Below are 25631 nucleotides of genomic sequence, written 5' to 3'. Positions count from 1 at the left end.
TTAGAGCGGGCGCCCATATATAGAGGTTTACTCCTCGACGCAGCGGGCCATGGGTTCTACTCCCATCTGCGGCCCTCTCTCTCTCTCTCTCTCTCTCTCTCTCTCTCTCTCTCCCCTTTTAAGTCTAAGCTGTTCTATTAAAAAAAAAAAAAAAGGCCTAAAAATCCCCCCAAAAAATAATCTATGAAAAAAAGAAGTCAAATGTTGAAAACAGCATTGAAAAATGTGTTGAAAAAATGTCAAAAAGTGTTTTATTTTCAAGCGTTAGGGGTTCAGGTGGCTCCCTGTGGTTTTAACAATAAGTTCTATGGAGATGAATAACATTTTTTACCTTTTTAAATTTCATTTATTATTGTTGTGGGCCAAAAGTGATTCTTACAGTCTCCATTTAGGCTACACAACATTTCACTCATAAAATTGGCAACAAACATCACCTAGTAATGAGTGCTCTTTTAGACACATCAGTAATGTTTATAGGCCAATTTAGACTTAAATAGACAGATTTCTTTTCATTTTGTTGTGCCAAAAAACGGCTCTTTTGATAGGAAATGTGGTTGACCCCTCACTCCTCCTCACTTGCAGTTTGATGCCAAACACTCTAGGAAATAAACCCACATCCCTGATGGTGTTGTGAAAACGGTTTGATCCCAGGGAGCTCATCTTTTCATTTTGGCTGTAAACGTTACGTTGGGACTGAATAGCAGTTGATTTCTCTGTAGACGTGACTGCCGCAATAAGAAAAAAAAAAAAAGGCAACACATTTAGGGAGAGCTGCCAGCCGCTGAGTAAATTTAGATTCAGACTGAAGAATCTTCAATCTGCGCCCCGCCTCCCTTGATAGACACATATTTAGATTGATGCAATTCGCTGAGTTGCATCGCTGAAGATTTGAACGAGCTCTCCATTAATCGCCAGAGGATCACCACTTAATAACACAAAGATCAAATCAACAACCCCAAAAAAACAAACATGCACAACAGCCATTTTTTTTTTCTCCATTGTTTTCAATGTAAACCTTTTTATTACTACTACTAACACAGTTTTCCATACAAAGGCACATGCGGTGAACACTCATCACAGCGATTTAGATTGCATAACACAAACATTGCTGCTTGTATAAAACAATACGCCAATAAGCTGAATAGATAGCTTTGATCTGCATTTAAGGGGGGGAAAAAAAACAACAGATTTAGTGCAAGCACAATTTAATCATTTTAGACCACAATTCATGGTTTTCATGCCTCTGGACTGATATCAGAGGAGTGACTTATTTTTTATTTTTTTTTTGCTTAAGATTAAAAACATAATTTCAAGCTTATCCAGGCAGATGAGTAATTGTCTCGAGCACTGGGATGTGCATGATTATCAAAAGAATACATTTTCTAAATTAGAACCAAGATAGTCTCCTCTCGAATCAATCGCAAAAGCACTGCATAGACGCAAGCTTGTTTAAAGTAATATTTAAAAGATTTGCATAGATTATCAATCGTAATAAAAAAATTGCCACTTCCCGAAAATTAATATAGAATGAATTAGGCTGCGATAGTACTTGCTTTATTACGTTTGGGCACGTGTGTGCGTGTGTGTGCGCGTGTGCGTGCGTGTGTTAATGTCAAGGACAGGAAATTAAGGCGGTGTTTGAAGCCAATGTATTTATCATGTCTCACCCAAACGACAGATCGTTACAGCGACGCAGGTAACTGAACCAAGCTGCTGCGTTCCAGACAGCGCCGGGGGAAGGTTTTAATAGCGCGGCGTGTTCTGTACACTCGCCGCCATGAGCCCTGGCTCTGCCACTTCCTGCTGATCAAACACGCTCCTGCCATCAGGAATATCAAACGTGCGGTCGCCCGTTTACTCAGACTGTGGCTCACGGCTGCGAATCAAAGTCTGTTAAGGCTGCGAATATGAGCTCCAAAATGCATGTGAAACTGAGCTGTATTGTGTCATTTGTCACGCACTCACTCACACACACACACACACACACTCACTGACTGTCATTTCTGTAGCAGTATATTAACAAACCGGGAGAAAGTAGGCTCCTTTTTATAAAACCATTTCTCTTCATGATGTCTGAAGGAATATCTGTAAAACTGGTAGCCCAAAAATAAAAATCCCAATGATGAAAGGAGATCCAAGACCAAAAATAAAATGAAATAAAAGATAAAACAGTTGCATAGAGTATAAAGACGACAGCTCATTCCTTCGCCATTGTGTCAGCCGACACACGGAGCCGTCCAATCGCAGTGCAGTATTTATTCACTGCTGCCGTGGGTCTCACATTCACGTGTCTCCGAGTCCTAGCAACTATATAACAAAAACAGGAATCAAACAAAACGTGGGCTACAACTCATTCAAATGAACCTACGAGTCAAGCCTATGGTCAGTTGAAGCCACACCACATCGCTTCATGTCTTAAGTGATATTCTTCACATGGAGGATAGAACACATAAGGAGGAGAATTACAAAATCAAGTGCCACACCCTCGAGAGTCACAACATTTACGGGACCAGTTTGTCCGCACCGGAAAAGCTGCTGATCTTCTGTCTGAGCCTTTCGTTTCCCACAGCCGTGGACGTTTTTTTTTTTTTTTCGCTCAGTCCCGCTTGGGTCAAATAACGCGTCGAGGTACGAACGGCGCGGCGATGTCCCAAAGTCACGGCGGGAAGCGCGTGCAGACGTCGGCGCCGTCGCCGTTTCAGTCCTGGCGGAAAGACGGCAAACGGAGGAGAAGCTGCTGTCCCTCCTCTTCGTCCGCTCTGGCCGTTTCGGATCCCCCTTGGGCACGCCGACAAATCATCCACCTGCAAAAAGAGAGAAAGATGACATTAAGATACGTCTGAGGCCGATCATGTGAATGTCAAAACAATTAGTGGACCGTTACGTGCCAATTCAGGTGTAATAAAAGAAGCCTTGTTCTTTTTAAAACATGAAAAATAAGTTACAGAGGGTGTGGGGGGGGAGGGGGGGGGGGGGCATTCCTGGCGTCCTAAATCTGGCCGAGGTAAGCGCAGTGCCGTGCACCAGCTTGAAGGGGATTGGGGCTGAGGTTGAAAGGGCCTTAACGGGAGCCTGGTACGCTACGAGCTGCTAATACAAAGAGGAAGCATGTGACGCGCCCTAAGCTAGGCTGAGTTGGACTTCAGAAGGAAATCGAACACCCCCCCCACCTTTTCTCCGTTCCATTCTCCAAGCGGCTCAGACAAGCGACTTAAAACCCCGACTGGCGGGTCACCGAGTGCAGCGTGAACCGATAACGCGCCCCCAGTCCAGCTCAGCGGCAGGAGTCAACAACCATCGCGCTAATTAGCATCGCCTGAGCTATTAGCCAGCATCACGTTAAGACTTGGCATTTTAGCACCACGCCGGTTGTTCAGAGCAGGGAGGGAAGGAGGGAGGGAGGGAGGGAGGGAGGGAAGGAGTGGCTAACAGAGGAGGGTTGTGGTGTAAAAGGCAGTTTTGGGTATTGGTGTCGCTTTGAGTTATTGGCATCCTGGTCTTGTTTTGTTGAGAGGACTACAGTGAATAAGCTTGTTAATGGTAAATTTACAGCCCCAGCATGTGGCCTAATAAAACCAGGGGATAGAGGGGATGATGAGAATGATTGCGATTTGTGTGTGTGTGTGTGTGTGTGTGTGTGTGTGTGTGTGGTGGGGTGGGGTGGGAGGGGAGGGGAGGGTGTAGTTAGAGAAAGGGAGAGAGAAAAGTGGAAGGCGCCGGTAATTAAGAGTCTAAAAAGAGTGTGAGAGAGGCGCACACCGCTCAAAGCAAACTTCGAGCCTGGATTCCTCACTTTTTATTTATGCGCCCCGACTCAACCCCCTTTCCCCCCCCCCACCCCACATCCCTCTTCACTCTCTCCCTCGCTCTTTCCCCTGTCTCTCTCTCTTGCTGAATGAATAGCTATCACGGTGCTACGGTGTCCCATCTAGCAACACCCCCCCTCGTCATGCTCCAGCCCTTTCTCTAACACCCCCACCACCACCACTCCCCCCTTAGCACGGCTCTGAATAGGGAGCAGAATTGAGCAAACAGTCAGGCTGTCAGCTCAATAGGAGGTCTGGCCGTGAACTTGAAGTCCTTCCCAGGCCCCCCAGCCTCACATTAGGGTGGGAGGGGTGGTGGTGTTTTGGGGGAGGGGGGGAGGGGGGTGCAGCCAGACTTTTTTTGGGGGGCCCCTACGTGCCAGTGTTGTGGGGAGGGACCCCTGCCACAGAGGTTCCCAAGGCTGGTGCTCTTGCTGGAGCAATGGGGGCAGGGTGCCCCAGCTGCCTGCTAACCCTCCCCTCCCTCTGCAGCTCTCAGTCTGGGCAGGAGGGGTGCTGATGATGGGGTTGGTGCAGACGGGACAGTGTCTGCTCCCCTTTTGCCAAAGCACCCCTAGACCCTCTCTCACACACACACACACGCACACACACGGATGCACAGATCCAGACACAAGCTGCCGGGGCCGTGCCCACCCCCTCACCTCGGGCCGGCTCCCAGCCCTCCCAGGCTTCTCATCATCTCATTAGCCAACGCCAGCCACTCCACTGTCTACTGTTTGCATTGTTTTGGGCTCTGCATAATTTACACAGTAAATTGAGAACGGCCCCGGCCCCCTTTGCTCAATCTACCACCTGTTTACGGAGGCCCGGGCGTGATTAGTGCACGTTTGGGTTTGACACAGTTACCGAAAGCACTTATCGGGGAAAGCCAAGCGACGCCTACACGCTTTTAAAGGCTGCATCGGTCCAAAAAATATAAGGGCAGAACGCTTGGCATGACCTAATTAGAGAACTGCTATCACTCAAGGTTTAGTCTGTGTAGATATTGGAAATCAATGTTGAAATTTGAGGAGAAAGGTTTCAGTGGAAACTTTGGCCAATTGATCCCGTATACGCTGAGTCACCTCGGACCTTCCATAACGAGACGCAAACGGTCTCCCTTTCTCCCACCTTGACCCGACAGCCATCTTCTCCGTTAGCCCTTTTGGACTGGCACCCTACTGTAAGTTAGCATTAGCATTGTCTCTGACCTCCACACCACACACACAAACAAAGGGGTGAGAGGGAGGGGGGGGGTGGCTCTCTCTGTCGCGAGGACAATGGCGTGCATTGTTTACCGGCTGCCTTACCTAATCAAGCCCAGCCAATGCTAATTGGTGTTTTTTCGGTTTAAGCGGTTTTCAAAGTTGGGAGCTCCCTGGGTTTGGAATAATGCTGCACTATAACGAGCTCGCTCACGGAGAACAATACTCGACTTGTCTGAGCACCGACTGCCCTTCAACACTCGCCACTCGCACAAAGAGAGGCTTTCCAGTGCTGAGACTCTGCCCATCGAGGTCCCACTTTCTTCACCCTCTCGTCTCTATTATTTCTCTCTCTCTCTCTCTCTCTCTCTCGCTCTCTCTCCGTCTGTCTGCCTGTCTCTCTCCCCTGCTTTGTGTTGGTTTTGTTGTATGCTGCAGTGTCCCTGTGTGAGAATGTGAATAGCGGTCCATGGATATCATCGCTTTCTCCCCGACGATGTGCCCACCTTGACATTTCTTCTGACCTCATTCGAGTAGGGAGGAAGAAAAAAGCCGAAGAGTTTTTTTTATATATATATATATATATATATATATATTTATACAGTACAGGCCAAAAGTTTGGACACACCTTCTCATTCAATGCGTTTCCTTTTTATTTTCATGACTATTTACATTGTAGATTCTCACTGAAGGCATCAAAACTATGAATGAACACATATGGAATTATGTACTTAAAAGTGTGAAATAACTGAAAACATGTCTTATATTTTAGATTCTTCAAAGTAGCCACCCTTTGCTTTTTTTATTAATAAGCAACATTTCACTAATTAACCCTGACAAAGCACACCTGTGAAGGTAAAACCATTTCAGGTGACTACCTCATGAAGCTCATTGAGAGAACACCAAGGGTTTGCAGAGTTATCAAAAAAAGCAAAGGGTGGCTACTTTGAAGAATCTAAAATATAAGACATGTTTTCAGTTATTTCACACTTTTTTGTTAAGTACATAATTCCATATGTGTTCATTCATAGTTTTGATGCCTTCAGTGAGAATCTACAATGTAAATAGTCATGAAAATAAAGAAACACATTGAATGAGAAGGTGTGTCCAAACTTTTGGCCTGTACTGTATATATAATGACTCTGAAAAGTCTGAACTCTGTCACAGCACACTGCAAATACATAAACTAACTCGAGCTGCAAAGATTCTTGAAAATCGATTAGTTCTCAACTATCAAATTAACCACTAACTATTGTGATGATCGAATAATCCGTTTGAGTCCTTTTCAAGAAAGAACCTCTCTGATTCCAGCTTGTTAAATGTGATTTTTTTTTAGTTCTAGTAAACTGAACATCTTCTTCTTTTATCTAATCTTTGATTGTGGACAAAACAAGACATTTGAGGAGGACATCTTGGGCTTTTTGGGAAATACTGAGCTGACTTTTTAGAGACCGAGCAACTGATCCATTAATTGAGAAAATAATCGACGGATTAATCGACGGTGCAAATGATCGTTAGTTGCAGCCGTTAAACCATACCACACTTTTTTAATGTTTAATGTCTGCGGGTCAAATTATGCTCAACCGTGTGGAGTCATGAAACCGTGCCTCTGTTTTTCTCCAGGAGGCACGGCTTGCATCGTGTCTCCAAAATGGCAGCCACCGCACGCCGCCGCCATGTCGGGGCGCGCATGTGAGGATGGCACGAGAATTCCCAAACGAGAAAGAAAACATGGCGCTTCCAAGAGGACAGATGCCCACTGAAAGCCTCCTGAGAGAGAGAGAGAGAGGCATTGAGAGCCGAGTGATTTAATGGGAACGCACATACAAAACACGCTCCGCCCACAAGCGCCCACCCTCCCCTCCGCCCATCAGCACATCTCGTGAATCGTGCAATTAACAAACATAACCGAGGTGATTAAAAAAACGGAGGCTATTGCCCGCGTGAAAAGGAAGAGCGAGGGTAACGGGGGAGGTGGGAGAGGAGAGGATGGAGAGTCGCGGGGTGGGGTGGGGTGGGAGGGGGGGAGGTGGCGCCGATGGAAAGATGCAGCATGGCGGGCGCAGTGGTGTTTGGCTTGTTACCTGCACCGACTGGTCTTCCCCACTTCCATTTCATGCCAGCGTTGCTCTAAGATGGTGGCGCGGGGCTGCGTCTCGCTGTACAGGAAAAAGGGGGCAGTCGGCTGAGGATGGAGCGGAGGAGGAAGGGAGGAGGATTAGGAGGAGGAGGGAAGAGGCGATGCAGAGGAGGGCGAGGAGAGAGGCAGGGCAGAATCAACAGCAACCCCTCCTCCTCCTTCTTCTCTGTTTTTCAGTCTCCTTTTTTGCCAGCTTCCCTTCAGTGGTGGTGTGGTTGGTAGCCTGCACAGAATAAACGGGTAAAGGGGGGGAAAAAAAATCAGAAGGGGGCAACAGGGACAATTTGAAGAACGTGGTTCCATCCGTCAAAACGCACACAGTTCACGGAAGCCTACGGAAATCCGAGCCATGCGCGCACACAAACGCGCGTATACACGCACATCCACCTTTTCATGTCTGTTCTCATGGTACAGTCTGCCCCTGAGCATGCAAATGACTTTCATTATGCAAATGCATGCAAATCAGATCCAACCATCTGAGAATCAAGGGTGGGAAAGAGAAGAAAAAACTCGACACAGAGATTGAATGAAAGAATGAAAAGAGGAAAAATAGGGGGACAAGAGAGAAAAACCCTTTGAGTGGCAGGAGGCGGTAAGTTAGGTAAATGCTCTGTGGAAAACAACGGTAGCCCAATTGGACAAACACGATTACCTTCTTCCATTGTGTCTACGACGTACATTTTTAAATTTCACTCGCTGCACCCTGGCCATTTATCAGGATCCCAGGTCTGTTATGTGACGTCTCTGCCTTTTGTAGCAACAGCTTTCCCGAATGTAAACACCACGTTACTTAAATTCAAGAACGCCGACGAGGCGCTGCGTTCCTGTCGCCGCGCCGCTTTACCCAATCGGACAGCTGCTGTTAAGCATCGGAGGAAATAACGCTGCATTTTCAGCATCTTTGGAATTGTCAACAGCTGTTCGGCACCGTTGACACTCACCAATTAAGCTTACTTAACGGACGTAAATCCTGCTGTAGTGTTAGCGTGCGTTCCTTTTAGCTGATGACTCAAAGCCTGCGCTCTCAACTCAAGTAGTCTCCGACTGCAGCCATTCTCACAAAAGGATGCTCTGTATTTGTACGTGCAAATACCAGTATGAAAAAAATAATAAGCAGCACTAGCTTAAAGCAAGTCATTAGGTGGCTGAATGTGGATCACTGTGGATATCGGATGAAATAGGGGGTTGTTTTGTCTTTTTCCAAAAAATCCTTTCCTTCAATCACTCACACCTGTCCACGCAAACCCCCGCGAGTCTCAAACCAAAGTAGCGCACTGTAGCCAGCTTGCTAAGTTTAATATTCACTAGCAGGTGGAGGCTGTGTATCTCGCAGGTTTAGCCGCATAGTTCGTGAACCCTTCCATTCAAAGAAATCAACAAAGAAAGCTGACTAATCGGGGAACTGAGCACGCTGTCTGATTTAGCTAATACTCGGCAGAAAGGATCCTCCATTAGCCAGCGGAGGAGGGAGCCAGCTTTTGTCTCTGGGTGTCAGTAGGGGAAGGCAACGTCTGAAATTGGAATAAGGTGGTTAAAAACAGGGGTGACTTGGAGTGTGAGAGAGTTTGGGGGGGTGGGTGAGCAGGGGGGGGGGAGGAATACAGGGGTGGGGTACTGCTGAATGGTGGCAAACCTCTCCTAATTGGCACTTGACATTTTTTTTGCCATTGGCGGTGGAGTGGGCCAGCTTTCAAGCCCTCTCCGGGTCCTTGTTGGAAAAGTGCCTTATGCAAATATGGCGAATGGGCTCTATTGTGAAGCCTCTGATATTAACAGCTCACGCAACAATGAAATTGTGTGCTTACTCTGGACTCGTAGGTGTGTGAGAGAGAGCGAGACAATGGCAGCGGGAGCAGCTTCAGTCTGAACAGACCCTTCATCGGATGCTTTGCCAAGTCATTTTAACCAGAATGGGCTTTTTTTTTCCCGAGGACTGAGGCTCTCGGTAAAAGGCTTTATTAACGACTGAAACAAACAAATGCGCACACTGTTCTGCTCTGGCTCTGAGAGTGTCTGTTTATACTGCCGCTGAATGGCTCGATTGATTGTGGTTGGAAATACTGAAGGTATGGGTAGAAAAGGCTTCACTCGTTCTCTTTGAAAGACATTTCCCCTCTTAAAACATCACTGTCTCAGTTCCAAGTGTGAAAATGTATTCATGCTTCAGTGCTGTGCCGCACTCCCTCTGATATTTCTTTCTTCCTCTTTGGGCCCGCATTGTTTACCCTTAACTCGCTCCCTTGGGTGAGCACAGCTCCAGATCTAAAGATATCTGCAGAATCCCTTTGGAGAAAACTTGGCAAAGCACCGGAGAAATGTGGCAAAACTGGGCTACGTTTTTCAAAAGCAGTGGGAAAAAAAAAAAAAAAATGATAAGAGGCCAGTGCTCGACAGCTAGGCCAAACACACTCTCGACTAAAACTTCTCAGTCGACGAGGTCTGAGGCGCTCTTGTCGTCTTGAGAAAAACAACGCAAATTTCATCTCTATCTCCACACAACTCAAAACCAACAGGGAGGCAAACAGAGCAACGGGTCAGACAACAGCAGTCACCCCCCCCCCCCCCGCCCCCCTCCCCCCGTGTGGTCCCGAGCATGGTCAAAGTACACCTGTTACTGCCAAGTTGCCAAACTAAATCTCCTTTGTCTGGGGCGGCCCATTGACTTCTGCAACTGCTTCAGCTACATTCATTTCTCCGCGAGCGTATGAGGGTGGAGGGAATGCTGACGTTGTAGAAAATAACAGTCCTCTGGCCTTCTGCTCGGGCCCAACAGCGAAGCCATTTTCCAAACCCTGTTGGTGTTTTTCGTCAAGAGAAAGAGGAGCGGAGAAAAGGGGGCAAGAATCACTGGGTCTTATTCAGAAAACTGTCTGGCTGCTCGGACCCGGCGGGGGTGAAAGGGAGGCATAGGGGCGCATTGTCCCTCAGTGACAAGTGGACTAGCTCTATTGACTGTAAAGTCTACTGGTGGGGGGGCAAGTAGGACCCGACCACAATGGCTGTTTTTCTATTTGACACTTGGAGTCTAAATCTGCTTACCTAGTTCATGAAAAGCTAAGACAAACCCACCACCACCCTCCTCCTCTTCTTCTTTCCTCTCCCTGCTTTCTCTCCTTCTCCACCCGTTCCTCTTTGCGCTCTCTTTCTATTTCAGACGCTGCCATGGGACACAGAAAAAGGGAGGGAGAGCGAGAGCAAAGGCCCTAAGGTGGTTTGTAGAAACTCTCCCATCTCCGTGCCATTTTCATGGCGGCAGAAGCTTAGACAGTCTCTGCTCCGGGGTCCCCAGTGTGAAGTGCTAGTGATATAACTGTGCCACACACGGAGCCAGTACAAAGCATTTGCACCATGACATGCGTCTCCCAGGGCACTGCTTAGGGTATAAACACAATCTGTCCAAGACTTCAGTTCCCATTTAGCTCCGGCACTGTAACTGACACCAAAAGGAAGCAAAAGGAGGCAACTATTAGCTTTACACTGCTCAAAACGTGCCTGCCACGTAGTTGCATTTTACATTCATGAAGGCACAGACATGAAACCAGGGCTGCAACTAACGATTACTTTCATTGCCGATTAATGGACACATTTCTTTGGTCTACAAACTGTCAGAAAATGGTGAAAAATGTGGATCGGTGTTTCCTAAAAGCCCAAGAAGATATTCAGTTTACTGTCCCAGAGGAGTAAAAACACTAGAAAGTATTCACATCTAACAAGCTGGAATCAGAGATTTTGTTAACTTTTTTACAAATGACTCCAACTTATTAATCGATAATCAAAATAGTTGCAGATTCATTGAATAGTTGACAATGAATCGAAAGATCTTTGCAGCTCTACATGCAAGTGCCCGGATATTAGTCAGGAACAATCTTTAATCTGTCATTTACAGCAACGGATCAAAGCCATGGCGCACTCACAAGTCTACCCTGTAATAGAAACAGGTCGGCAGTGACGGTAGCAGCACAATAGAGAGGGAACCAGGTACTACTTTGCCATCCAAGAAGGTGACATCTTCGGCTGTCACTTCCTGTCAAGGCCCTCGTTCCTCTCTCTTGCTAGCTGAGCCCAGAGCTCAAATGTCACACTCAGCACCTGCAATGCAGCAGGCAGGCAGGCACAACTGCAGGGCTTGAAGAGATTGACATTGCGAGGTGAGGTAGAGGTATTTTCACTTTGGCCCTGCACAACTGTTTTGAATTTGTACCATGTCAAGCTGAATATATCCAAACTCCAGGGCGATGTTTTAGCTGAGCCGTGTTGAGACAGCAAAGCGCCGTGTGGAATATGTATTACAATTGGAGTTCACTGCTAGTCTTGTAGCTCCGAAGCCTTGAGACCTCGGGAACAGTCCTCGGCGGCCTCTCTCAGCAGGAGCGACCCTCTACCTTTGATGGGCAGAAAAGAAATCACACCTTCAATCAGCCATCAGAGGCGTTGAGGTTGAAGATCTGATTGACCAATTACTCCTCACCATGAGCCCAGGCAAAGAACCTTAAGGCTCAGATTGTTCTCCGTCTCTCGCTCGCGGATCTCGTCACTGGGGACACTTTCTGCTTGATTGCCCCTGGACCACTCCCCCCACGGAGCCTTGCGCATGCACACACACACACACACACACACACTCAGCAGCAGCATTCAGCGAGATCCCATCAGGCCTTTCCACATGGTAGCCCCTCATGCAATGGAGGCTTTGCCACGGCCCATTCACAACCAAGCCAACTGTCACGTCAAATCAAACAACGGGCCAGGACCCCAAATCAAACATCTTTTCATGCCAAAGGGAGAAAGGAGTAGGTGGGAAGGAGAAAAACGGCTAACTTAACAAAACTGGTCTCAAACAAATTCTTGTCCGTTCGCTTAGGTGCCGGCGGGGAGTTGTGGAGGCCGGATTAACTCGGAGGGAGCATTCTTAACTCACACAATCCCGTCCAAGACGAGAACATATGTATAATTCATAGCACCGTATGCAGCTCCTATGATATAAAAGGCCCACATTCTTCTCACATTGCGTGTTCTCTTGAAGCCAAAGACGCAAACAGCCAAGGCTGAAATTCATGGAGCCAAGTGAATACAGCATTGACCAAACTGGCTAGCAAACTGATTAGCTAACAGCGACTTGTTAAACGACTTGTCAAAGTCCACCGTGTGTGTGGGTCTTTTTCAGCGAGCCCGTCACTCCCGGGCCATGTGATACTATGGCTAAGCCCCTGCATGCAGCCCCACACACAAGGATCATGGGGCTTATTAGATTAAAAGTGATCCTGTTGCACCAACCGTACTGCTATGGATCACCGCCACCGGCCGCAGGGAGCTGTGCAGAATGTGTACGGCAATAATCCATTTATTTCTACATTCCTACCAGATGAATTGTTGATGGACCGAAAACCACAAATACGGACAGTAAAGTTAGGTTTATCTAAAGGCCACGTGGACCGACATGCACTCACGCACACGTATAATCACGCAGCCTACCTTTTGCTGCGTTCCGCCCCACGTCTCCTTTTAAACGTCGTCCGTCTTCTTCTCTGGTGTTGCAGTTCTTGTTCTTGCAGTCTGTTCTTTTTTTTTTTGAGGGTGGCCCGTTTGGGGTCTTGATGCCTTTTCAGGAGTGTAATGGGATTCTTGTTACTTTCGGTTATCTAGCTTTATGAAGAATGTACATCACTCATACAGCTAGATAACCAAAGATAACAACCAACCCCTAAGGCTACCCATCCTCTCAAGCCGCAGGCAAAGGGACATGGCCCAAGTTCTGGCCTGTAAGCAAAGGAAAAAAGTTCTTGATAAAAAAAAAAAAAAACATAACATGTCTACATCTCTTTGATTTGACATGATTTCAATGATCACAGACTAACTTGGGAAGGTGTTAAAATGGAACGTCATAAAAAGAGCAGAGTCTGGAAATCCGAGAGCAGTTGATGCCACCTCTGAACAAAGACGTTACTCTTCTGGTTTAGGGCCTTTTTTTTCCCCTCACTCAACCTACGGCGGCTCTTAAATGTCCTGACCCTTCATTTTGTGACGACACCAAGTGGCCCCCCTCACCCCCGCCTCAAACCGCCTCGGCCAATTGGAAACCTTCCTTTGTGCGCAGAACGCTTTGATTGGCCATGCCTTTGTATCAAAAACTTCCCAAAGTCAAACAATCAGCGAGAGGAGGCACCAATACAAAAAAAAATTATAATTATGCAAGTCGCCGAACCAGTTCAAACCGGCTATGGCGCCAACCTTCCCTTCTCCGACCCAGCGCCCATCCCTATGGCGCATCCGCCTCACCCGCTGACTGGCTCCATAGGAGGGTGATGGCTTCAAACACCGCCCCCCGCCTCGGCCCAAATGCATTTTTAAATTGAAAGATCCCGGCTGTTTGACTACAAAAGAAACGGGTTTGTCTTCATTTACATTATCTGATGCCAGAGCAGTTGGCCCACGCTCGAGGTTGGCGTCAAAGCGAAGACAGAGGGGGGTTCAAGACATACATACATACACCCGTTACACATGCACTGACAGTGATGTAATACAAATGCACACACACTCGGACGTATCAGAGCGTAATGCACATGTCCTTTCTCAACCAAATATGTCCATATATATAACCCATAACTTAAAGCACAATAAACACATCAACGGGTATACACAATGCTGTAGCACACACACACACACACACACACACTCCTCTCACACGCCGTGCTGGCACATGGCACAAGGCCCCATTCTAATTAAAGCTGCTCTGTGTGCCCAGATCCCTGCTGTGGCAGGCTCCTCCCCCACCAACACCACTGCCAACTAAAGCTCTTCTGACTGAAAGCAGAGAGAGATGGAGAGATACAGAGAGAGAGAGAGAGAGAGAGAGAGAGAGAGAGAGAGAGAGAGAGAGAGTGACAGAGGGGGGCGAGGCACAGAATATTCTCGCCCTCCATCACACACGCCCATACCCTGAACACTCGAACTACACGACTTGACTGGCAACATGCAGCCGTTAGCAGAGACAGCTACATCCCTGTTAGCAAACAACCAATCCCACGGGCATTGTTCTCTCCCTCCAGGTTACAATAAACACCTCGTCTTTTTCTTCTGCTCTCTGAATCAATGTAGTTTTTAATTATTTTTTTTTTAAACCTGTTTTGTTGCCGTTCAGAAGGCTGACGTCTTAACACGGAGCTTGGTCAACGTGCTTTGTTTCAATCCACAAGGACAAAGTGAGGCCCTTTTTTTTTGAGAGCAGAAGCATGCTTCAGCTCCCAGAATGCTAAACTGCACTGGAACACACACACACACACACACACACACACACACATGCAGCTAACGTGTGAACTTACACGTTTAGATACATAATTACAGACAATATCAGATAAGAACCCAGGCTTATGAACGCAGTCACACACACAGATTAGTGCAGTCACACACACACACAAACACACAAAACACACACACACACACACACACACGTTTTCTTCATAAATATCTTCCTCTGTCAGATTTGAATTGTAGTTCAGATAATTCATATTCTTTTGCAAAAGACAATTTTTTTCAAAAACATGTTCTAATAAAAATGACCTAATTGCATAATGTTTTTGGTATCATTATAATGTTACAGTTTTTTAAGGTGCATTATTAACCTACAACATTTTGAAAATTCAATTACTTACAATACAATTTCGTTTTTTATATGCTGTTTTAAAAAACACACATTATTCTCGTTGGTGTTTTAAACTCCTCAGTAATTCACCACAATATTATTTTGCATGGGAATGATGCAATATTATTACGATTTTTTTTTAATGCTGGGAGCATTATGGCTTTTTTTAGATCAGATATAGTTTCACGATTTCCAAGCTGGATACAGAGGAAGATAATTCTATGCAGATTGCATTTATTTCCCCATTATCATTAATAGCCCCTTCATTAACACTGGCTTATTCCTGGCTGCACTGCTGTTATATCATTCGAATAAATTGATACAATTTCAATATTTGTCTTCTGGGTTTATAACCCCACATTGTTCGCTTTTCACGATGCTTTTCACCCGAGGAATCATCCACGCTGCGAGTTCAGAAAATGAAGCTTGTGGAGATTTGAAAGTGTGAAGTTGAAAACCAAAAGACCCTCTCAGCTACAGAAAAGACTTTCCCATTTAAAAAAAATAAAAAAATAAAAAAACAGCCGAGCTCCAGCTTCTTTCTCTCCGCCATTTAAACAACCCTCATCAGTCCGTGCCATTGGCCAAGACGTGCATGACGTCAACAAATCCGGCGCCTCTAATTGGAAATAATTCTTGCGAAGGTGCAGAGCGACCGTAGATTAATTAGCAAGAAATTGATCCTATTATAAAGTCTCATTTGGTTCTCGTCTCGTTGAAGCCACATGGTGAAACATTCCATATTGTGTCACACACAGGTTGAATTCTCAGCTCGAATGCCGCATTTTGAGGCAACAAAGGCAATTACGCACGAGTTTAACGCACAGCATGAAGTGTTTTACGCACACGCCAGAGCGATATCTGAAGGTGGATAGGTGTATTTCTGGAATGAGCAGAGTGGAAGAGGCACACTGAGGGTGAAGATGTAGGCCTGTTGGCAGACACACTGTAGGTCTGAACACACACACACACACACACACACACACACCGACACGCACATTAAGTGTTACACAGTAGTGTGGCGCTGATTAGCTGAAAATGACGATTTTTAGAAATCGCAAAATACATTTTCAACACGTCCTGTACTGAAACTAAAGCCACTGAGCATATTGTGCGAATTTTACAAAAAATAATGGCATTATATTTGGCTGTGGCTGCTTTTCTTATATTCCTCTTTAAATCTTTGAACTTTGCATTATAGAAACCATCTTTTTTAACCCAATACACACTAATCTACTAAAAGAAATATTGCTTAACAACGACATACATCTGACTATATACCATCATACTGTAATCTGTTATTTCTTTAAATATAAACTATATTATTCCCTTAAAACTTCCCAAAATATCCGAGTGGAATACGGAAGCCCGTGTGTGATGTGAGTAACATATTACCTACAGTAAGCCACGTGTTGTGAGGCCGCTGAGTGTCTCTCCAGGGATCCCTGGAAAAAAAAGAAGAAAAAAAAAGAGACGTTCATTTTATTCTTCAGATGGACTGTACAGCACGGAGGATCCCAATTATAGCCCCAATTTAACATGCAGCTAACGTTCAAACAGAAAAGGTAATCAGCAAACTGCGTTGTAATGCTCCAACAAGGACAAGTATCATTTTATAAAAGCTGATGGGCGTTAAAATGTGCAGACTCAGCCGCGTGATATTCTTACTGCATTATGAATTATTGTGCTAAAGTCGAGGATTGTCACGATAACATAATGCAACCTGCCGTAACATAAAGGGATACTAAAATCGTGCACTGCAATGACACACACAACTTTGTCTGTGTCTGTGTGTGTGTGAGTGTGAGAGAGTGTGTGTTGTGTGCTGCAAGTAGTTCAATAAATGAATACATTAAAAAAACATAAAATTGTCTAACTTACATTTTTAGCAAACTAAATTACACATTTCCAGTTTTACTATAATTATTTTTTTCCTCCAGATTCCCCCTCTGCCTCTCCTCGTGCATTGACCTCTGCATGCATGCACATTAATGCTCTCATGTTCGTCGTGTGAAGCGTTGCATAATCGCAGTTTTTTAATTATTTTTTTTTTCTTGATGCTTGAACCCCTCAAAAGCTCCACACACAGGCACCGTTTTCTCTGTGTCCGGTGGGGGGCGCGCACACGTGTTCTCGGCACTGGCCTCATACATACACTCGGTGCACACGTGTGGACTGGATATTTGGCCTTGTGATCCCTTTATCCGCCAGCTATGGGTGTGAACGCCACCACTTTGTTTTATTACGAATTCATTGCAGGCCTGTGTGCTGGTAATCCTCCAATCTGAGCCACACGGCCGCACACAGTCCTTTATTTTTTATTTTTTTTAGAGCCATATGTTGCTGCCACAGCGAGCAGAGCTATAGAAAAGCGGCCCTGCTAAGTGCCTTGGAGGTGTGTGTGTGTGTGTGTGTGTGTGTGTGTGTGTGTGTGTGTGTGTGTGTGTGTGTGTGTGTGTGTGTGTGTGTGTGTGTGTGTGTGTGTGTGAGAGAGAGAGAGAAATGGAATCAGTGCTGGAAGCGCCGTTTGGCCTTTGTGGCTCCCTGTGAATGGCGCATATGAAGTCTGTGCATGTGTGCACAATGCGTCATTGAGGCTGTGAAAACAGGAGTTCTTCTGCCTCAAAGCAGAGCCAACCCGGTCTAATTACAAGCGGCTCTCTCGCTGATCCGTTTCATCATCTCAGCACGGCAGAGTGTGCAGGTTTGATTCTGCATGCTCTGTTTCTGTGACCTTTCCCTGATGGACCTGCATGGGCACTATACCCCCACACACACACACACACACCCCTCACACACTCACTGTAAGAAACATTGAATAAAAGACAACAATCTGCATATTTTGGGCTGAGCAATATGTATCCCCCCTTACTATTCGCTGCCAACAGCTGCCGTTCTGCATGGAATATGAAACATCACCTCCTGCTTTACACTCATCAGAGCACAAAGACAGAAAAAAACGAGACAGAAATCGTATATATATATATATATATATATATATATATATATATATATATATATATATATATATATATATATATATATATATAGAATATATCAAATTTAGAGCTGAAGACCTGCTGCCCAACCACTCATCGCCCACACATCGCCTGCTGTTGCCACATCCAGACTACCGAGACTACACACACACACACACACGCACGCACCGTGCTCCGTTATGTGTGCAGGTTGGCGACGTACTGTACGGTTAAGGCCACACGGCTCGGCATGCAAACGCGTTTTTTTTTTAAAGCCGATATTCCGCACCTGCCTTCGCATCACCATCACCCCCCCTCCCCCCATTGAGGAAAAATAAAAGAAGAAAAACACATCTTATAATCGTTATACTCACGCCGTCGTCTGCGAGTCGCCGCGGCGTCCGCTCTCCAAAAAAAAGAAGAAGAGCCGAGCGAGGGAGCGAGCAGCTGGGGAGATGGAGAGCGACTGAGCCTCCGGAGGCTGGAGCGCTCAGTCTTCATGGCTGCGGCTGGCTGTGACGTCTCTCTGGCTCCATCCATTCAGCTTCCCTCGGACGGGTTTTCCCCCCTCTGCTTTATTATCATCCCCATTATTTCCCGCGGAGCTGGATCTCGCCTCCCCCCCCCCACCCCCCCCCCCCTTCTCGCTCTCTCTCTCTCTCTCTCTCTCTCTCTCTCTCCTGCCCGCGCAGTCCTTCGCGCTCGCCATCCCTCTCGTCAGATGCAATATGAACTTAAAACATGCCTGCTCTAAAAACATATACTGCCACCAAGGCCCTCCCCTTTATGACACGATGCAGGTCTGTTTTTTTTTTGTCTCCACCCTTTTGAAAAATGAAAGCAGACGTGGTCGTGAATAAGCACGGATGCTCAAGTTCTCCCCTCTCATGTAGCCTATCAGCATCCTGAGAACTAATCTGAATCTAAATCCATGTTGCACTTCTTTTGGGTTGGATTGCATATTTGAGACTTAACCAAACACAGAATTGTGAAAATATTGGCTTCCACACCCTCATACAGCATACAAATCTGATGGCCAGATTCATAGTTATGTCCATAATTACGCACAAGTGCATGGGCACCATACTGGACTCCTCACGCAGCATCCTCTGTGCTGCCTCTATTGTAGCCATGTTAGGGAGTTTCACTTATCAAGTGTGGCGTTTTAAGCCCTGTTTTTTTCTTTTTTCTTTTTTTTTTAGCCCATGTGGGATTATATATATATAAAAAAAAAAGTTTCGTGTAATCTTGTCTGGCTACTAGTATTCGTTTGACACAAAGCCCCCGGGCGGAGACTGCGGCCTCCGCTCATGCGCCTGGATCAAGTGCACACATCCACTATTCTCATTGTCTGCGTCTTTGATACAGAGGAGTCCAGGAATGTGAGCAGAGTGGAAGAGGGGTTGCAGGACCGTGCAAATCAGCTTTTTACTGTCACCGGCGAGCCTAGAGCCCGCAGACAAGAGCCAAGAATAAGGGGGTCTGGGTCACTTGATTATCATAATAATCACATCGCGGGGATAAAAATCTCCTTTGAATAAATTACTGCTTCAATAGGAGGCGCGACTGCCAAAGAGACAACTTTGTCAGCCCCCAGTTTGTTGTCGGGGAGGTGGGGGCGGGGCTCTCTCTTGCCTTCCACAATGTCCCGGGCTCCTTCTTTTCTTTCTCTCCAAATTTTGGACGCTTTCCTGGAGTTCAAACTCTAAATACGGCTACTGTTTCTCTCCTCCTCCCCTCCCCTCCCTCTCTCTCTCTCACTCTCTCTCTCTCTCTCTCTCTCTCTCTCTCTCTCTCTCTCTCTCTCTCTCTCTCTCTCTCTCTCTCTCTCCTCTCCCTCGCCGATGCCTGGATACCGAGTCCGGTCAGGCAGGCAGACAGGCGGGCAGGCCTCGAAGCTCCTCTTGGGAAAAGCGGAGTGGTTGGTGCATGGTGGCTCTAATGGGGCTAAGGACTGGACACAATAGGCTGGGTGCACCATCCAGCAAACCCCCCCTCCACAAACCTCCCCCCGCCCCCCCCATCTCCCCCAATGATCCCTCTGTCTCTTATTCCGTCGGCCTGCATGGGAACCCGGGCACCGAGGTGGACCAGGGGGCCGCTTTGCATTGCGGGGGCACATCCCAAGTTCATTAGCACCCATCAGGCCATTCCTACAGCTAGGGCTTGGCGGTTAAACACCCCCCCATCTCACCAACACTACCACCCCCATCTCTCCATCTAGTCTACTCTGCACAGGCCTGAGTTCCAGATCCAGCTCATTGTCCCTGAATGCAACTGAATGAGTTTGCAGGGTGGACATGTTTAAGATGCTGCATGATGTGACTGCAACTACAACTATGCATTTAGGATATAACAATGACAGCAGAAACATAACTCATAATGTTGTTATGAATAGAACCTGTAGCTTGATAATGCTTGATTACTACAACTACAGCTATAACTTAAATGCCAATACAACTACAACTTCAATTGTATTATTATTATTATTATTATTATTATTATTATTATTATTATTATTATTATTATTTGTCTTATATATATCTATTATATCTTAATATATATATATATTTTTTCCCAGATGCATTCTCAATTATTTCCCATGATTGACATGTTTAAGATGCAGAATGATGCGACTGCAACTAGAACTATGCATTTAGTACAGTAATTATAACTGTTACAAATATAACCTGTAGCTTGATTATGACTGCAACTACACCCATAACTTTAAGGACAATATAAGAAAAATGTTATTATATATTAGTGGCCTATAGTTGTGAGCAGATTATAGCAACCAGAGACGTTTTCACATCCTATACTCAAGTCATATTAGAAATACAGCCATGTCAAAATACATACGCTTTTATAAGTAAAGGTTCTGTGGATCTGTGTTCAAATTGAACTTTTTAAATTTAAGTGTTAGTAACAGCCCCCTTTCTTTGTCACATCGGATGATTTCCTGTGTGTGTGTGTGTGTGTGTGTGTGTGTGTAAGTGTGTGTGTGTGTGTGTGTGTGTGTGTGTGTGTGTGTGTGTGTGTGTGTGTGTGTGTGTGTGTGTGTGTGTGTGAGATGTCATAGTTTTTTCTTCAGTTAAAACAGGTGGGTACTTATATAATATCATTTAGGCCTAGAAATGTGGGTCATCATAAATATTTCTCTTTTTGTTATGATTTTATAAACATGGCACATACATATTTGTCCCTGCAAATAAAAAAAATGTGGGAGACTCAATGCATTCAAATGTACAGCGATAAACCGCTCATACACATTGCAGATATGCAAGTCTATATTGAAGAAATTAAAAAGATTGTGCAATATTCTACATACATGTGAAATTCTATAGACGTGATGTCATCATTTGCTTGTGATTTAAGGTGGTGAAGTGAACTGCGGTGTCACTTTATTAGGAATCTCAGCATCAGAGTGTGTGTGTGTGTGTGTGTGTGTGTGTGTGTGTGTGTGTGTGTGCCTGCCTGTAAATCATTGATTTAACCCTCATGATATGGCCCTAATATCTGCAACCTTCTACTTTTACCTAGATAAAAATTAACACTTTTACTCCACTACATTTCCCCTGAGTGTCTTAGTGACTCGTTACTACGAAATAAAATCAGAAGAAATTTGTTACACTGGGGGTGGCCTCTAGCTCACCCAGTTCGCCCACCCCCCACATTGGCGGAGCCCTGCAGTGGCGCGGGTTCGAATCCGACCCGCTGCCCTTTGCTGCGTGCCATCCCCCATCTCTCTCCCCCTTTCACGCCTATCCACTGTCACTTGTAATAAAGGGAAAAAGCCCCCCAAAAAATGATCTTAAAAAAGTTACACTGGAAAACAGCAGGCTTGGTGAATCATTGCTCCTAGATTGCCAAAATAATGCACGCTCCATTCCAGTTGGTGACCTAATGCCTGTTGCAATGCCAAGCGGCAAAAAACCCACCATAGACCAAAACTAAAGAAGAAGAAGAGGAGGAAGCATAATGACTGATAGCGTCATGGAAACACCTGGTGCAGGCTCTGCCGCCATGGTAACAGACGATGACCACCCCGACGACAATGGTGATGAAGATACCGTTACACATCTTTGGCCATAAAGTTAATAATCAAATTATAATTTTTTTTTTTTTTACTGTTAATTCTAATCCTTAAGTACATTTAATATCAGAGCATTACTTTTGATACTTAAGTACAGTAAATATCAGATACTTTAAGACTAATAGGTGACTTTAACTTTATCCTTGCACTGCTATCGGTTTTGTTTATATTACTATGTCTACATTATTCTCTTATATTGTCCATATTTAATGCTGGTCTCTAGACTTTATCCTTGCACTGCTATAATTTTTATATTCTTATATTACTATATTGTCCATATTTAATGCTGGTCTCTAGACTTTAGACTTGCACTATTGGACTTATTTGCACCATACCACCGTGACACCCCCTCTCATAGAGCACCTTACCATACAGACTGAACCACAGGGTCAGTCCCTGCCCTGTCACTGCAAGCCTCCCATGCTTATAAATCCCTCAGTACATTCATGTGTACTTTTTTATTTAGTATCTTTTATTTTATTGTCCATATTATTCATGTGGATTTATTATTTTATCATCCTGTTTATGATGCATGTGTATGTTGTGTGTGATGTCTCTAAGCTACTGGGACCTTGAATTTCCCCTTGGGAATAAAGTATCTATCTATCTATCTATCTATCTATCTATCTATCTATCTATCTATCTATCTATCTATCTATCTATCTATCTATCTATCTATCTCTATCTATCTATCTCTCTATCTATCTCTCTATCTACAGTAAACAGACTCCGGGTTGTGTGGAAGTTCTTTGGGCTGCCAGCTGGATCACAAACACTTTGAACGTCACATGCATAGTGCAGACAAAAAGAATCGCATCGTTTTGCAGTTTTAAGTGATTCTAGTTTCATTAAGCTGAAGAGAAAAAGAAAAAGAAAACGTAAACACATGCACTGCACTGACACCAAGATCCTGTCCTGTACCTCAAAGTATTTCTTTAGTACGCGCCTGACGATGTCAAGAAATCCCAAACCGGCAACGACACTAAGTGCAGGCTCTAAAAAGACAACCAATTCTCAGCAATTACAGCTGCGTTCCAGTGTTCAACGAGGAGCTGTTGGATCTGGTTGGATTAGATTGGCAGGTGTTCTTGTTATTTTGGCCACCCTCCATAAGAGACATCTTTCTCGTGGAGGGTGCATGAGAAGGGGGGAACAAACCGTGGAAAAGATGAATAACTGATTTTAGTTCGAATTTAGTTGTTGTGTTTGTCCCTTTACTGTGGTTATACACTCCCCCCGCACTGTGTGTGTGTGTGTGTGTGTGTGTGTGTGTGTGTGTGTGTGTGTGTGTGTGTGTGTGTGTGTGTCTTTGTGTGTGTGTCTTTGTGTGTGGCATGTCTTTATATGAGTGTGTGTGTGCTGTCTGTCCGTGTGTGTGTGTGTGTATGTGTGTGTGCCATGTGTGTCTGCCCGTGTGTGTGTGTGTGTGTGCCATGTGTGTCTGCCCGTGTGTGTGTGTGTGTGTGTGTTGTAAGTGTGTGTGTCCGTGTGTTTGTAGCGCTGTGTGCGGTTGTAAGGTGTGTGTGTGTGTGTGTGTCTGTCCGTGTGTGTGTGCCGTGTGTGTGTGCCGTCCGTATGTGTGTGTGTGTGTGTGTGTCTGTCCGTACGCGTGTGTGTGTGCGTGTGTGTGTGTGTGCGTGTGTGTGTGTGTGTGTGAGTGCTTTATCTGTGTTTTTTGCCCCCCAAAAAAAATTGGGAGGCACTGGTTAGGGGTTAGGGTTAGGGTTAGGGTTAGGAGCAGTCGAGGGCATAAAAACACCATCGAGCCTATGAGTGTGTGAGTCAGATGTTTGTTGGGTGACCACACAGATGTGTTCTATGTTTGGGTTTGGAATGATTTTTTTTGGAGCAGACGATGCGAGAACATTTTCTGTGTGAACAGACAATAACGTTTGATCTCATGTCTACCAAAAGACACAAGTGACAGCAGCTTCCTGGCTCACATTTGCAGATTCTTGTTTGGTTTACATTTGTATCTCAGATTGCATCTTTGAAGGAGGTTGCACACACACACACACACACACACACACACACACACACACACACACACACACACACACACTGACTGCACTGGACCTGTTGAGTTCAACTGCTGACCAGCATGTCAAACACTTTAATGAATGAGAAAGAAAAAGAAAAAGACCCGGGCAACAGTGCAGAGACGGAAATCAGAAAGCAGAAAATGTTTCAAATCTCAGAACAGCTTTTCTTCTCGTTTTCTTTGCTGGTTTGTTGTGTAAGTTGCTCCCCCAGTATCCTAAATTTCAATGTCTTCTTAAGACCATTAACTCCAGTTCAGATAGAGCAGATGAGAAGAGATGGCCCTTGAAAAATCAAACCTATTGAAAATGGTGTTGGTTGGAATAACAACATTTGTAAACTGTCTTGTGAGTTTTTTGGGGGGGGGGGGGGGGAATAACTGTGCCATAGAATCGATCTGATCTGTTGCAACTATGAGTTGGATTTTGAACTGCTCCCCCAGCAATAAGTACCTTTTCATGGCACTTTCCTATTTTGTAATCCGTAGTCTCCAGACTCTGTGGAATATGTACAGAATTTAAACGACAGAAAAAGAATTTTGCAAAATTGTGTCTTGAATTTTGTTTTTGTTTCATTGACTTTAAAATAAAACACTAGGGCTGGGCTATATATTGACATTATGTCGATATGGCGATATGAGGCTAGATATTGTCTTACATTTATATATTGTGATATGGTCAGTGTTGTCTTTCCCTGGTTTTAAAGGCTAGGCACAGTAAAGTGGGGTCATTTTCCGACCTTACCAGCCTTACTAGCTGTTCTACTATTTGCCTTTACCCACTTACAGTAGTCATTAATCGACATTTCTGACCATTATTTATCAAAAATCTCATTGTGTAAATAGGATTTTGTTAAAGCGACCCTACAATATCGTCGCAATGTCAACATCGAGGTATTTGGTCAAGAACATCGTGATATTTGAATTTCTCCATATCGCCGAGCACCTACAGTCAATCCACAATGTTTCCAACACAAGAACGGAAATACAATCTATTTTCATACAAATTTCCAAAGAGGTCGGGTTCTTAAGCAACCGCCTCTTTTCAGACAACATGGCACAAACTGCCTGATGATACCTGAGAAATATCTACACTTCCTCCATCTTTGGTTAACCGGAAGATTCTGTGTTGTGTTGAGGATTTGAACCCTGAACCCTGCGCTCACTGTGATCCTTATACGAAGACATGTAACATCCTAGTATAAGATCCCAGTATAACATCCCAGTATTATATCCCAGTATAACATCCTAGTATAACATCCTAGTATAACATCCCAGTATTATATCCCAGTATAACATCCTAGTATAAGATCCCAGTATAACATCCCAGTATTATATCCCAGTATTATATCCCAGTATAACATCCTAGTATAACATCCTAGTATAACATCCCAGTATAACATCCCAGTATTATATCCCAGTATAACATCCTAGTATAACATCCCAGTATTATATCCCAGTATTATATCCCAGTATAACATCCTAGTATAACATCCCAGTATTATATCCCAGTATAACATCCTAGTATAACATCCCAGTATTATATCCCAGTATTATATCCCAGTATAACATCCTAGTATAACATCCCAGTATTATATCCCAGTATTATATCCCAGTATAACATCCTAGTATAACATCCCAGTATTATATCCCAGTATAACATCCCAGTATTATATCCCAGTATTATATCCCAGTATAACATCCTAGTATTACATCCCAGTGTAACATCCTAATA

The 25631-nt window shown here is 44.9% G+C and overlaps 1 long non-coding RNA gene across 3 annotated transcripts; it reads right to left on the bottom strand.

Moving 5' to 3' along the window:
• Positions 1-998: 998 nt before the first annotated feature.
• On the bottom strand, positions 999-18364 carry LOC120562567. 3 transcript variants are annotated; one of them, XR_005639791.1, is made up of 5 exons: positions 18140-18364; positions 16183-16232; positions 12621-12905; positions 7096-7374; positions 999-2804 (listed from the first exon to the last, which is right to left on the bottom strand). It is a non-coding gene; the product is annotated as an uncharacterized LOC120562567 (long non-coding RNA). The 3 variants fall into 3 exon arrangements; XR_005639792.1 differs by having other exon boundaries at positions 16187-16232; XR_005639793.1 differs by lacking the exons at positions 16183-16232; positions 18140-18364 and adding an exon at positions 13004-13018.
• Between the last annotated feature and the right edge of the window lie 7267 nt (positions 18365-25631).

This window comes from Perca fluviatilis, chromosome 7, assembly GCF_010015445.1.
Source record: "Perca fluviatilis chromosome 7, GENO_Pfluv_1.0, whole genome shotgun sequence".
Taxonomy (NCBI): Eukaryota; Metazoa; Chordata; class Actinopteri; order Perciformes; family Percidae; genus Perca; species Perca fluviatilis.
Note: the sequence above shows the minus strand (reverse complement) of the source record. Positions and strands in the feature narration are given on the sequence as shown.